Source organism: Aegilops tauschii, chromosome 7 (genome assembly GCF_002575655.3).
Source record: "Aegilops tauschii subsp. strangulata cultivar AL8/78 chromosome 7, Aet v6.0, whole genome shotgun sequence".
Lineage (NCBI taxonomy): Eukaryota > Viridiplantae > Streptophyta > Magnoliopsida > Poales > Poaceae > Aegilops > Aegilops tauschii.
Window position 1 is genome coordinate 6,747,291 of NC_053041.3, and position 9,374 is coordinate 6,756,664.

General features: G+C 42.6%; 1 pseudogene; it reads left to right on the plus strand.

Annotated features, from left to right (window-relative positions):
• The first annotated feature begins 5,804 nt into the window (after nt 1-5,804).
• Nucleotides 5,805-5,917, plus strand: LOC120970047 (U2 spliceosomal RNA; annotated as a pseudogene).
• The last annotated feature ends 3,457 nt before the right edge of the window (nt 5,918-9,374 follow it).

Here is a 9,374-nt window from a genome sequence, read left to right on the forward strand (position 1 = left end):
CGATGCTAAGAGTCTGTTGGAATTATATTAGCAGTTACTTCATTATTTATGAAATCTTGCAGATAGAATGTCAAAACATTGTTTCCTCGACGATTTTCTTGAGGAAAGGTTGTATGTGATACGGCCAGAAGGTTTTGTCAATCCTAGAAGATGCTAACAAGTATGCAAAGCTCCAGCAATCCTTCTAAGGACTGGAGTAAGCATCTCGGAGATGGAATGTACGCTTTGATGAGATGATCAAAGATTTTGGGTTTATACAAAGTTTATGAGAAACTTGTATTTCCAAAGAAGTGAGTGGGAGCAGTATAGAATTTTTGATGAGTATATGTTGTTAACATATTGTTGATCAGAAATGATGTAGAATTTCTGGAAAGCATACAGGGTTATTTGAAAAGTGTTTTTCAATGGAAAACCTGGATTAAGCTACTTGAACATTGAGCATCAAGATCTATAAGGATAGATCAAAAACGCTTAATAATACTTTCAAATGAATACATATCGTGACAAGATTTTGAAGGAGTTCAAAATAGATCAGCAAAGAAGGAGCTCTTGGCTGTGTTACAAGGTGTGAGTATTGAGTAAGACTCAAGACCTGACCACGGCAGAGGAGAGAGAAAGGACGAAGGTCGTCCCCTATGCTTTAGACGTAGGCTCTACAGTATGCTATGCTGTGTACCGCACCTGAAGTGTGCCTTGCCATGAGTTAGTCAAGGGGTACAATAGTGATCTAGGAAGGGATCACATGACAGCGGTCAAACTTATCCTTAGTATCTAGTGGACTAAGGAATTTTCTCGATTATGGAGGTGGAAAAGGAGTTCGTCGTAAAGGGTTACGTCGATGCAAACTTTGACACTAATCCGGATGACTCTGAGTAGTAAATCGGATTCGTATAGTAGAGCAGTTATTTGGAATAGCTCCAAGTAGCGCGTGGTAGCTGCATCTACAAGATGACATAGAGATTTGTAAAGCACACACGGATCTGAATGTTGCAGACCCGTTGACTAAAACCTCTCTCGTAAGCATAACATGATCAAACCCTAGAACTCATTGAGTGTTAATCACATGGTGATGTGAACTAGATTATTGACTCTAGTAAACTCTTGGGTATTAGTCACATGGCGATGTGAACTTTGAGTGTTAATCACATGGTGATGTGAACTAGATTATTGACTCTAGTGCAAGTGGGAGACTGTTGGAAATATGCCCTAGAGGCAATGATACAATGGTTATTATTGTATTTCCTTGTTCATGATAATTGTCTATTGTTCATGCTATAATTGTATTAACTGGAAACCGTAATACATGTGTGAATACATAGACCACAACCTGTCCCTAGTAAGCCTCTAGTTGACTAGCTCGTTGATCAATAGATGGTTATGGTTTCCTGACCATGGACATTGGATGTCATTGATAACGGGATCACATCATTAGGAGAATGATGTGATGGACAAGACCCAATCCTAAGCATAGCACAAGATCGTGTAGTTCGTTTGCTTGAGCTTTTCTAATGTCAAGTATCATTTCCTTAAACCATGAGATTGTGCAACTCCCGGATACCGTAGGAATGCTTTGGGTGTACCAAACGTCACAACGTAACTGGGTGGCTATAAAGGTGCACTACAGGTATCTCCGAAAGTGTCTGTTGGGTTGGCGCGAATCGAGACCGGGATTTGTCACTCCGTATGACGGAGAGGTATCTCTGGGCCCACTCGGTAATGCATCATCATAATTAGCTCAATGTGACTAATGAGTTAGCCACGGGATCATGCGTTACGGAACGAGTAAAGAGACTTGCCGGTAACGAGATTGAACGAGGTATTGGGATACCGACGATCGAATCTCGGGCAAGTAACATATCGATAGACAAAGGGAATTGTATACGGGATTGATTGAATCCCCGACATCGTGGTTCATCCGATGAGATCATCGTGGAACATGTGGGAGCCAATATGGGTATCCAGATCCCGCTATTGGTTATTGGCCGGAGAGGTGTCTCGGTCATGTCTGCATGGTTCCCGAACCCGTAGGGTCTACACACTTAAGGTTCGGTGACGCTAGAGTTGTTATGGGAAATAGTATGTGGTTACCGAAGGTTGTTCGGAGTCCCGGATGAGATCCCGGACATGACGAGGAGCTCCGGAATGGTCCGGAGGTGAAGATCGGTATATTGGACGAAGGGTATTGGAGTCCGGAATTGTTCCGGGGGTACCAGGCTATGGCCAGCATGTCCGAAAGGGGTTTCGGAGGCCCCGGCAAGCGTTTGGGGGCCTTATGGGCCAAGGGGAAGGGGCAAACCAGCCCACTAAGGGGCTGTGCGCCCCTCCCAACCCCTCTCACGTAACCAGGAGAGGTGGGGGCGCCACCCCTAGGGCAGCCGCCCCTCCCGGCTTGGGGGGGGGGAATTTCCTAGGGGGTGGGGGCGCCCAAACCTATCTAGGGTTTCTCCTGGCCGCCGCCTCCTCCTCTAGATCCATTTAGAGGGGCCGGCCTCCTCTCCCCTTCCCCCTATATATAGTGAGGGAGAGAGAGGGCAGCCGCACCCCTGGCCTGGCGCAACCCTCTCCTCCTCCAACTCCTCCTCCTCCTCCGTAGTGCTTAGCGAAGCTCTGCCGGAGAACCACGAGCTCCATTGCCACCATGCCGTCGTGCTGCTGGAGTTCTCCCTCAACTTCTCCTCTCCCATTGCTGGATCAAGAAGGAGGAGACGTCCCCGGGCTGTACGTGTGTTGAACGCGGAGGCGCCGTCCGTTCGGCGCTAGATCGGATCTTCTGCGATTTGAATCGCCGCGAGTACGACTCCATCAACCGCGTTCTTGTAACGCTTCCGCTTAGCGATCTTCAAGGGTATGAAGATGCACTCCCTCTTTCTCGTTGCTAGCATCTCCTAGATTGATCTTGGTGACACGTAGGAAATTTTGAATTATTGATACGTTCCTCAACACATTACAATGCCATTAAATATTTCAATATAATGTTTGTTATAAATTTGATAGTTATATTGGCAAATACACTTGTGCTAGTTGAAAATGTTACTTTGCAGCAAAAGTTTTGTTCTTTTTTTTCTTCTTGAAATCTTGTTTGACGTACTGCTAATAAAACCTTTGGACCAAACCAAATGTCCCCTCCACATAAAGAAAAATAATAATGGAAAACATATTTACTCTATGGACTAATATGAATCTTTAGACATGATATAGTTTATTTCTATGCGGTCACAACTATTTTAATATCCTCAACTATGTTTCTAGATGGATCAGGAATGGATGTATTTAATGAGGCATTTAATAGATATTTCTAGAAAATTTTAGTATAATGTTGACCTTTCTAAGTATAGGTTGTAAAAAAGGGCATGGAGCATTTGGTTCCTAGGTGTATATACACCCAATATGAAAAAAATAGTAATTAAGTAAAAAATCAAAAAATTCTGAAAATATTTTTTAATTGACTTGATCTTCTTTTGTATCCGTAAAAAATCACAAAAGAAATCCCTCATTGACTTTAGGGCAAAAACAAAAAAAATTAAGGTCAAATAAATGTGGAAAGTAGCTTGTACTCTCTCCGTTCCTAAATATAAGATGTTTTAGCTTTTCTCTATTATCTTAGATTCGTATGCATCTAGATGCATTTTAGTGTGTGTATGTTCACTCGTTTTAATCCATACGCAGTTCATATTGTAATATCTAAAACATCTTATAATTAGAAACAGAGGGGGTATTATAGCAATATTTTTTTCCCAGAAGTCAACAGGGATTTTTCCTTAGCAAAAATTTATATACTAGTGGAAAAGAAAGTCAAGTATATTCCAGCATAAGTTATGAGATTTTTGACTTTTTACGAAATTATTTTAAAAATACCATATCGGGTGTATATACACCCATGAACCAAAGAGCATTTCTCGTGTAGAAAGTCCAGTTTTCCCATGTCATATGTTGGGAATCGTAGTAGAAAACAAAAAAAATCCCGCCCTACGAATCAAGAACCAGGATCACTACGGAGATGCATACAAGGTTAGATGTGATTGTTACTAACGTAGTTGAAAATGCAGAGGTATTCCCATCAATTAGCAGACAATCGTTTAGTTAATCTATCAACAAGAAGGTTGACATTTGAAAATAGATGGTGACTCACATTACTGTGGGTCTGGTCTTCGTTTTTGTATGTCAACCTGTTCCAACTTTTGAGGGAAATAAAACAAAATTAAAATGAGCAATACATATTAATTTTACTCATGCATCTCCCGTCTTCACTATATCAACGGGGGATTGGAGCTCGATGGCGCGGATTTTTAAAACTTGCACTGATAAGTTTCCAAACTCACCAGCGCCCCACTCAGCGCCGCGCCCCACGCCATCCGCTCCTCCGCCCTGACCAACACATACACGGACGGATCACTCCTAGCCCTCCACGGCGGCGACGGGCGGACGTAGCGCGCGGGAGTTGAGGGGTCTCGGCCGGCAGGTCAGGTGGTTTGCGTGTCGGTTACCAGGTGCCGAAGGCGGCGGTGGAGAGGAGGAACGCCCAGTTGCCCCACTGGTCGCCGGGCGCGATGATGGGCACGGCGCGGGGCGGCCGGACATGCCGGAGTCGAGACGGGCACTCGTCGCGCGAGAGGCGACGGAGCGGCCGCCCCAGTGACCAGGGAACCAGCGGATGGAGGCTGCCGGCGCGGCGGCGGGGGAGGAGGAGATGGCACGGCGGCGAGGGGGAGAGTCGGAGCAGGGAGGCGGCGAACGGCGCCATGCCGGCCGCCCGATCCAAATCCTCTGTTTGTTTGTTTGTTGTGGCGCGGCAACGGCAGCGCTGGGCCAAGTGTTCTCCCTCTTCGGCGCTGGAGAAGTGATGGCGACATTGTTGTCTTCTTGTTGTGCATCTGATGATGTTTGGTGTCTCGTGAGAAATAAAAAACATACAAGGAATATCAACTGAAAAGCTTGGGAAGAACTGATTGTGACTCATGAAGATGCAAGATGCAAGATGCAGCCGGCCGAACTACTCTTCCTTGTATACTCTCTGTGGCCGGCATCTGTGTGCTTCCTGGCATTTTCCTTGGCTCGTAGTATTCCCAGTGTGCCAAACAGGTCTAGGGTTCAAAATAGACAGGAAATACAAGTTTAGAGTGCCAATTTCCGGGATTCAAAGTTCAGGGTTTGATTTAGCTTTCGTCTACAATTTTAAGGTTTATTTAAAACTTTTTTCCTTAATTTTTTACTCATGCATCTCCCGGCTTCACTATATCAACAGGGGATTGGAGCTGGACGGGGCAGATGCAAGTTATAGCACTTGAACCGAGAAGTTTTTAAACTTGCACTGATAAGTCTCAAAACTTACACTGGCAAATCCTAAAAACTTAAAGACCAATCTAGACCGTGTATCTTTCACCACAGGGACTGTTTCTATTGTTGTTGCCCCTAAAACAACAACAGCAGAGTACCTAGTATACATTTCTAGAGATGGTCCTGAGAGTACTTGATGCGACAGGTAACAGCAAACCTTACTTGAGAGCTAAGTATGCAAGATGTAGCCGGCCGGGCTACTGTCCTTGTATAGTCTGTTGTTTCGTGGCATTTTCCTTTGCTCCAAATGGAGTGCAGTCTGCTGTTCTATCCTCAAACCTGTCAATAAAAGTGATGCCTTCATTGTCATGCCTTAATTAATCAGACTAAGCTTTCCTGATTCGCGGAATGAAAATGATAGGAAAGCGCCATCTCAAGAAAACCGTACGTAGAGGTATTATTCTATCAACAAAAGGTCGACCATAATGTCTTCCATGGGGGCAGAAGTGCATACATACAAGTGTTCAAACCAAGATTCTCGGCCTTTTGGCTAAGATCAAGTGTAGTATCTGTTCAGTTCAAAAAAAAGGTGTTCAAACCAAGATTCTCGGGCTTTTGGCTAAGATCAAGTGTAGTATCTGTTCAGGTCAAAAGAAAAAAAGTGTTCAAACCAAGACATGCCAGGGCCAACCACCACACTGCAGCAGTGACATCAGACATGACAATGCAAATGATTAGCAGCAGGCATGTGACAGGAACCTTCTGACCGCCCTCAATTAATGAGCATAACCGCACAATTAACAAGCATAATCAAAGATGATGCTTCATAGAAAGATTGATGCTCTGGATCTGGGGACATCACAGGTTGGCAACCATTCTCTGCTCTGCACATACATTGCGAAATCATTTGGCCTAACATGTGCACACAGTGTCTGTTCAAGAGTTAAGGATTTGCAGGGACAAACAGCCCCAGGTCATGCCTGGGGCAAAACAGATCAACATTAGCTTCTTGTACCAACAGCAGACGCTACTACTTACAGGGTTAGTTTGAAAAATGAACAACATCCAAATGCAGTCGGCGGCCCCCTCTAATAACACAACAAAGGAGCAATGATTTAGCTGTCATGTCTTAGCATCCAGATAAAGCTCCCTGAAGCCTTATAAATAGACGACCATGCAGGGAGCAGACTTCAAGCATAAGTGCAAGCAAAAAAGTTCAGTCGCAGACATCACCTTCACCACCATGGGCGAGAAAGTCTGTGCCGGCGATCTCATCGGAGTCTACAAGGGCGAAAGGCGGAGCGGGGTTCGGCCGCTGCCGCGTCGCGGGCAGATAAAGCTGAGGATTGTGCACTTCATGATGCACTCCGTCGCGTCGGCGCTTCAAATTCTTGATCACAAGTGAATGTACGTGACTGGCTCCGTAGATGTTAGGATCTGTTGTAAGCCGCTCCCTATGTGTAGCTGTCTGTTTTTATGAATTTGAGAATGTTACTCCTATTTCCATCTGCACATGATCATGGCGTGGTTCGTTCTTGCTTTTCGTGGTTTGTTGCTCTTGGCTTGCATCCTTTTGGTCCCTGTTTTGATCACTACTAGATCGTGAAGGCGCACGTTGCTGCGCCCGCCCATATTGAGATAGTATAGATATAGGGAGCAAATAAAGTCAAAACATAAGTGACAGTATAGATAACAAATATGTCATTCAACGATATCCAGCATTAAGATTACACACTTCAAATTCTAATGGTCTATTGCCAGAAAGAATTAAACAAGACATGAAATTATAAGCATTTGGCTACGGGACTTTGTTCCCAGATGATTTGGAATAAAAGAATACACGAGTTGCAAATGATGTTCATCATGATTCATATATCAGGGATATTCTACCCATTCCTACTCATTTTAGACTAATGATTTTTTTTTTGCTAGAACGATTTTAAAGTGTTGGTAGCAGTAGCAAAGGAAAGAAGAAAGCCAACAAGTGTTATATACCTAAGCCATACCAAAGAAACCAATCTGCGTAGGTCCAGATCATGCCACAGATAGATTATATGTAATCAGAAATAAAGAGAATGAAAGGGACCAGGCAAAATGGATGTGCACGGCTGGGATAAAAATCAAACAAATTGCATAGAAATATATAATGCAGAAAATTTGTGGGTAGTCGCACCTGTCCAGCAGCCATGTTTGCAATTGGGTGTGACACACACCCCCCGAGAAATTCCAACACAGGAATTCCAATGAACGAGCACTGCAACCATGTAAAGAGTATTAGTAATTCAGTTCTGTTGATATGAAGACATTGAGAAACAGTATAATACAGCTAGCTACGAGGCCTCTCAGCGATTTGACACTCTCAACCATTGGATCACTACCACCTACGCTTAGGATTAGCTCGGTCATCGCACAGGTTTAGGGTTTAGGGGCGACTACAGGATCGAGGTGTGACTACCCACATCGAGGAGTCTTATGAATGATGCATCGTCCTACTTGTCCTCGATGCCTTCATACTGACCACCATTAGGTGTTTCCTATTTGATGCATGGAGCGTCAAACTGTCGAAAAAAATGCACAAGTGAGGGAAGGGAGCGAGGTAAATGTGCCAGCCCATTTGTAGGTAGCAAATGTACATACTACACAGGACCCGGTTTTGGGAACCTTCTAGAAGGTTTCTGACCCTTTTTTTGTTTATTCTTTTCTTCTCTCTACTATTTATTTATAGAATCACATTTTCAAAAATTGTTCTCGCTTTCCAAGAAAGTTTTTGTTTTCAAGAAAACTTAAAAAACTAAAAAACAAATTCATTTTTATTTTTTCCAGCATTTCAAATATGTTCGTGCATTCAAAAAATGTTTGGGTTTACAAAAGATGTTGAGAATTTAAAAAATTTCCATCTTTTTTAAAAAAATGTTTGTGTTTTCCAAAATTCTAACAAAGTATTGTGTTTTACAAAATGCCCGAGTTTATTTTAAATACTAAAGAATTCCAGGAAAACCCAAATGTTCTTAAATGATCAAAAAATTAAGATATGTTTGTGTTTTCCTTCACCTTTTCAAATGTTTTTTTTGGAAAAAACGAATGAAACAGTAAAATGCTACAGTACCCACAGTCGCTACAGACGCCGTCCGCTACAGTCGTGAGTGTCATCTGCGCTGGAATGGGCTTGGCCTGGGGGGGGGGGGGTTCACCTATGCGTAACAGTAGCAAATTGATGCAGGGAGCGTCACATAAGGGCTCCCAAGGAGCATCCTGCTCCGAACAAAACACTTACGGAACAAACAGAGGTGGCTGAGTCGGAAACCCACGCACATCGATCAAGAGTCGGAACTCACGCGGGGAGAACAAGGCTCGGCCGATAGGAGAGAGAGAGGGTTGGGGGGGGGGGGGGGGGGGGGGGGGCTTACGCTTTTATACTTATTCTGTTTTGTTATATTTTCATTTTTTTCCCATTTGCCTTTTTATTATATGTTTTTTCAATACATGAACATTTTAAAAATGTAAATATATTTTAGATTCATGATTGTTTTTAAAACTGATAAACTTTTTAGAAAAAATACACAATCATTTCACTTGTGGTCGCTACGGTTGGCACCACCTTAGTTTGTGTGTCCAGTAAACGTGCCAAGAGCACAAATGACCGGTACCATCTAAACTTGATAGTGCATAGACTCAATTCATTCCAGTTCAGATAATAATGGGAGTGTCTTTGCATGATAAAAGCTAAAACACAGAATAAACATAATTGAAATGATGCTGAAATTGAGAATGAATATGTGTAAATGCTTGTAGCATTGATTATTCATATATGAAATGCAATTGATTATAATAAAAAAAATGTAAATATTATAAAAATTAATTTTAATGATATCAGTATTTTTTATTAATATTGTTTAATACTGAATAAAATGTCATTGTGCATTCCAATATATTTAATTAAGTTATTTAATCGAGTCGGATAAAAAAGAAACGTACCATTTTCTACACCCTTCATTATTTTTATTTATTTTCCAATTAATTATAATTTTCACACAAAGGAGTTCATTTATTGAACTTTAGTGGCCATAGGTAGATAATGCACCGCTAAGCCAGGTAAACAA